Raw genomic sequence first — 6,000 nt, forward strand, 5'->3', positions numbered from 1 at the left:
TTATGTATTGGTTTGTCAGTACGTGTCACTGTTCAATGTTAGTTACGTGTTATAGTGTTGACTACGTGTTATATTTATGCGCCCACACATCCACCTAAATCGATTCGTGTCCCTCTAAACCGATTTCCACCGCCTATCTCTCCCTACCTCATCTGGCGTCCAGTTGGAGATCCACCGCTTGATTCGTAGAAAAAACCACTGCCCACCACCCATAGGAACCGCCTCTTCATACCTAGTTTATCTCGATGCTTCGCCTTCTTCCCCGCTTTGGACCAGAAATTTTCTGCCGAGTTTACACGAACTATACACCTATGGTTATCTCGGTTCCCTCATATATCCTGATGGTTACAATCACGTACCGCTTCTCATGTTTCATCTTTCGCTCCATTTGTAGTTTAGGAAAGTTTTAGTCAGTCAGGTAGTCCTACCCTATGGGGTTCTTAATCTAATGTTGCATGTTTACTTTCTCTCCTACGACCACTTTGAAATTTAGGGTTCTGCTTGATGTAACTTTCTTTTTGGTTACTTTGGGTTTTTCCTTGAAATTTAACTGAATCGGTGTTGGCCCTGCTTTGGTTGCAAACTCACCTCCCCTAATCGACTTTGCACAAGTGGTTGGAGTTTTAGTATTGTCATAGAAACAATAACTTGGAGTCTCTGTGTATGGTTGGTTTCAAGAATGATAAGATGAGTTGGAAGAGAACAACAAGTTCATGTTGCTTCTTGATTTTTACATTCGGAAGGAACCATAAAGGGTAACAGGTAGTTTTTGTCATCCGTATGATTTTTCTTCAATAGTTTCAGTTTTCCCACCTTTTCCACTATAAGAATTTAGGTCTTTACTTACACAGATTATGTGTGGGTAAAAGTATCATATGTGATGGTATTCATTATTACCTACACATACATTAAGTATAACTATGTGTAGGCTCATGCCTGTTGATACAGATCATTACCGACACATAATTTATGTGTAGATATAAGATTATCTATACCTACACATATATGTGTGGCTAAAAGTAGTAAATATGTGTAGGTAGATGCATTCTGATTTGTTTGGGATGCCGATGATGTGGTGGACGGCGTGGACACTGACATGGCTGATGATGTGGCTGTTGACGTGGTCAATGATGTGGAGTACACATGTCATTAAAATATGTGTGGGTAAGAGTATTTTTATGTGTAGGAATTGGTTTTGATATGTGTTGGTAAAAATATATTTATATGTGGGTATTAAAAACGACATGTGTAGATAATAGAAAATAAACGCAGACATTTGTATACATAGAAACATATGCATTCGAAATAGCATATAAATTGAAAATTGTCTAACATAATATTTCAAACCAAAAAAATTACAAGTCTCAAAACTTGAAATACTTAAACTACCAAAAGATCGACTAGTCATGAGTAGGTACTTGAAAATACTAAAAATTCTAGAATGTTCATTGCATATCATCATATATATACATATATATATATATATATATATATATATATATATATATATATATATATATATATATATCAGCATTTTCATCATGAGATTGTCCCGAATGAGTGTGGTTAGATGTACCACACTCGGATGTATCACCATGTGATCGTCCTGATGATGTGCTAAGAGGAGGAGGCATGATGTTTTTCTCAATCAATATTTTCTCCATAGCTTCATGTTCTCTTTTCATTGTTTCCAATTCATCCACCAATTCATCGTAACTAGGATGCTTAGATTTCTCAGTAGAACCTACGATGTTACCAACGGCAACAGAATCAACTTGTCACTCATTGATTCCAAGGAATGCTCGTTTCTCATCTTTTTCATTTCTTCCTGTTAGCATATAAAAATAAGACGAGTACATTAAATAAATTATTTACCAAATAATATATATTAAACGGTGGAAATGAGAAACTACACTTACATATTTTGCAGCCATATCTGTAGATTTCCAACCTTTTTCTTCATCCCAATGTGTAAGCCACCAAGTCTCAATATGACCCAATGAAGAATCCACATCATGTACAAGCTCAACATGATAACGTATTGTACTCTTCGATCCATTTCTTGTCTCCATTTTTCGTTTTTCGTGAGCAATAACCTTCTTTTTTGCAATTTCCTTCAAGGAGATACAACCAAATAATACAAACAAATATTATACTGAATTCAACAATATTAATCAATTCATTAGCTCAAATATTTTTAAAACATTACCATGTATTTTGGCTCACACCACATGTCACATAGATACTCCCAATCTTCTTTGCTACGAATATCTAAAGGGGGTTTAGTCTTTGCCTTTATTGGGTCTTCTGGTCCTCCAATCTATTTAAAGTATTTATGCAACTCAGCTCAAAAATTTCTCCATGACCTTGCCATATAGTTATCGATAACGTTGCAAACACTCTCATTTTCCACATCAATATAAAAAAGCATCTTCAAATAACAAACACAATTAACTAGTTAGTAATGATGATGTTAAAGTCATATTAAAAAAACTTACAGTTAGCTTGTGGCGTAATGGAAATTTCTCTTCCTTCGGTACAAGCCTCCACTCTTTGTGTTGTAAGCTATAGTTCTTACGTAAAATATAGCCGCACTCATATGTGAAAGCTGATTCATTGTTACATATTACTCGCTTTGCTACTAAATTAAATTTTATGGGCAATCTCTTCTTAGATGCTTTCATTGCCTTTCGAGCACCTTTGCCACAACTGATGCCACACTTTGCAATTGTAGCATTACTATCACTTTCTTGCTCGGTCTCAAAAACTGTGTCTATAAGTATGTACAAGTAAATTTACATTAATAATATCACATACTGCAATATATTAACAAGTAATTTAAACATACTAACCCGATTGTTGCTCTCTTTGATATTGTTCAACATTAGTAACTACGTTTGTTGTAGATGGACCTGTTTAAAAAAATTGAAAATGTAGTAAGGATCAACACCAATGACATCAGAGTAAGTATCATAAGATCAAGAGAAAAGAAAAAAAAGTTCTTACTTGTACCCGATATTGAAGAGATTAGATTTGGCCGATTGTTTGAGATTAAAAGGTTTGCATCTGGTGATAGTGGTAATCAGAGTAATTAATAGAAAAAAGAAAAGAATTATTGGTTAAAGGGTTTGCATAGAAGGTCCCTGTTTAAGAATAATTGCATATATGGTCATGGTTTAATAAAATGCATGAATGGTACCTGTTTAAAATTTACTGGACAAATGGACTTTGTTTAAAATCTGAAATAATGGTCCCACTTTTTAAAAATATTGCATAAATGGTCCCTATTTAATAAAAGTGCATAAATGGTCCCTGTTTAAAAAAGTCGTATAAGTGGTCCCTGTTAATAAAACTACATAAATGGCCCATGTTTTAAAAAAACTACATAAAGGTCCCTGTTTAAAAAAAACTATGTAAATGGTTCATGTCTTAAAAAACTGCATTAATGCTCTCTCCTTTTTAAAAATATTATATTAATAGTCCTTCTTTACAAAATCTGTATTAATTGTCATGTTTAAAATTTTTTTCATAAATGATCCTTGTCTAAAAAATCTGCATTAATGATCGTTATATAAAAAAAAAAACTGCAGAAATGGTCCCTATTTTTTTCAAAAATAAAAATGTACCCTTTTTTTTATCAAAAATATTGATTTATGAAATCAACTATAAAAAACACATTTATAACTAAGCACGATAATACTAAATTTTACAGAAAAAATATTTCTATAGCTATAAAAAACACATTGATGACTCAACATGATAACACTAAATTTAACAAAAAAAAGCTTTTTGCAACTATAAAAAACACATTTATAACTCAACACGATAATACAAAATTTAACAGAAAAAAGCTTGTTACTAAAAACTAACCTATATGTATCTATTAAATCATGCAAAACAATCGTCTTCATCACTATTAGGATTTGGATTATCAGAATCATTGTCAGTCTCCGAATCAAGAATTGCTTCGTTATTTAAAAAAATTCTACAGTCATCATCAACATCATCTAAGTTATCGACAACGACATTCCTATTACGTACTGCTAGCATCGCCTCAAGTGGTAATGTTTCAGGTTCTACATCATTTCGAACTATGAAAGAGGTGTTAGGTAACTCTTCGGATGGTTGAAAAGGTGGCAATTCACTAGATTCCTCTTCTTGAAATATATCATTCATCAATACTTCATCTTCAACATGCTCTGGTATATCATAAATATTACGATGGTTTACTCTTTGGACCACCATCCAATTCTTCCCACGTGCTAAATTATTCAAATAGAAAACTTGTTGAGCTTGACTGGCCAAAATAAATGGTTCTTCTTCATACCATTTAGATGTAATGTCAATTGATGTCAAATTGTGATCAACAACCATCTTTTTCCCTTTGGATCGGTATTATACCACTTGCAATGAAACACAAATACCTTTCTCCCAAGTATGAAATCCAACTCTAAAACTTCAAGTAAAACACCATAATAAATCAATTCATCATTCTCATCCCTTACACACACTCCACTATATTGTGTTTTAAACTTTTCATCACGCTCCTTGCAACGAAATCTAACACCATTCACGATACAACTTTCCCAACTTGTGTAGCTATCATCAGGAAATTGTGACAAGGCGTACAAATCATTGGTTGCTTTAGGATCACCATTAGCCCTAAGCAAAGCCATCTATAAACTCCTTATTTTAGTTATAAATGTACTTAAAATCAATTACTAAAAGTAATAAATTTGTAGTTTTAACTTTTTCTTGAACCAAGAGGGAAATTCATTTTTTGTATGGTATCTATATTTGCTTGTTGTATATTTCTTGAGTATAAAGATTCGTTGTGCTCTCTAAATTTAAGAACAAGTTAGTTGGTATTTTTGCATTAATTAGTAAATAAAAAAATAAAAGTATGGCTAAAATATAGGAAACTTACTCTATGTAAACATCAAGTTCATTTCCACAATTATTAATGATGTACCATTGCACCACATCAACATACTCCCCTAGTTGTCCGAATTTTGAAGCACCCAATGTACCGACTTTATTGGTGAATACCTCCAACCCATGTTAGGTGGTTGGTACATCCCAATTGCGTTCATCACGGTTGAATCTTGTCTCGATATCATCTACATAACGAGATAAAAATGTGACAGCCTCATCGACAACATATGCTTCAGTAATGGATCCATCAGGACGAGCAAAGTTACAAACATATCCCTTGTATGTACCCATACGGCGTTCGATCCCAAACATCCATCTTTGGCATACTGGTCCTCCTAATAATGCCTCCTCTGGTAAATGTGTGCACAAGTCAACCATGATAGTGAAAAATGATGGAGGAAATATCTTCTGAAGTTTGCATAATATGATTAGAATCCTAGTCTTCATATCCTCGAGTTCTTTAGCATATAGAGTTTTAGAACATATTTTTTGAAAGAATTGGCAAAACTCGATCAAAGTTGTACACATTTCGTTGTTCAAGAAAGGAAGAATGGCTACCGGTAGTATTTTTTGAAGCAATACATGACAATCATGTGTTTTCACCCCCCGAGTGTATTAGAATCTGTCGCACATTGTCTTATGTTGGACGCATAGTCATCAGGTAGGCGAACAGACTTGATAAATTTTCAAATTTAACTTTTCGGTTTGACTTTTTCAAGTTTGACTTTTAAGTTTGACTTTTTAAATTTGTCTTTTAAGGTTGACTTTTGAGGTTTATAGTCAGAGGACACTTTTAAATTTAAGTTTGACTTTTAAGTTTTGTTTTAGCTTCGAGTTGTGCTTTTAATGGTTTTTGAGGTCAACAAGGGAATTGAAGACATGAAAGAGAGTCGTCAGGATACGTTAAGACAAAATTTCAACATGTTCAATTATATCCCTGGAGAAACCCTAGAAGCTCAATTGCAGCGATTCACTACACTCACTACTGAGATGAATATAGTTGGGATCTTCTTGACTAAGTCCGAGATAAACAAAAAGCTACTGAATTCACTTACGAAATCGTGG

The 6,000-nt window shown here is 33.4% G+C and overlaps 1 long non-coding RNA gene across 1 annotated transcript; it reads right to left on the reverse strand.

Moving 5' to 3' along the window:
* Window positions 1-1,940: 1,940 nt before the first annotated feature.
* On the reverse strand, window positions 1,941-3,204 carry LOC128132018 (uncharacterized). The gene is made up of 3 exons (XR_008229946.1): window positions 2,499-3,204; window positions 2,210-2,431; window positions 1,941-2,114 (listed from the first exon to the last, which is right to left on the reverse strand). It is a non-coding gene; the product is annotated as an uncharacterized LOC128132018 (long non-coding RNA).
* Between the last annotated feature and the right edge of the window lie 2,796 nt (window positions 3,205-6,000).

The sequence above is a fragment of the Lactuca sativa genome, chromosome 2 (genome assembly GCF_002870075.4).
Source record: "Lactuca sativa cultivar Salinas chromosome 2, Lsat_Salinas_v11, whole genome shotgun sequence".
Taxonomy (NCBI): domain Eukaryota; kingdom Viridiplantae; phylum Streptophyta; class Magnoliopsida; order Asterales; family Asteraceae; genus Lactuca; species Lactuca sativa.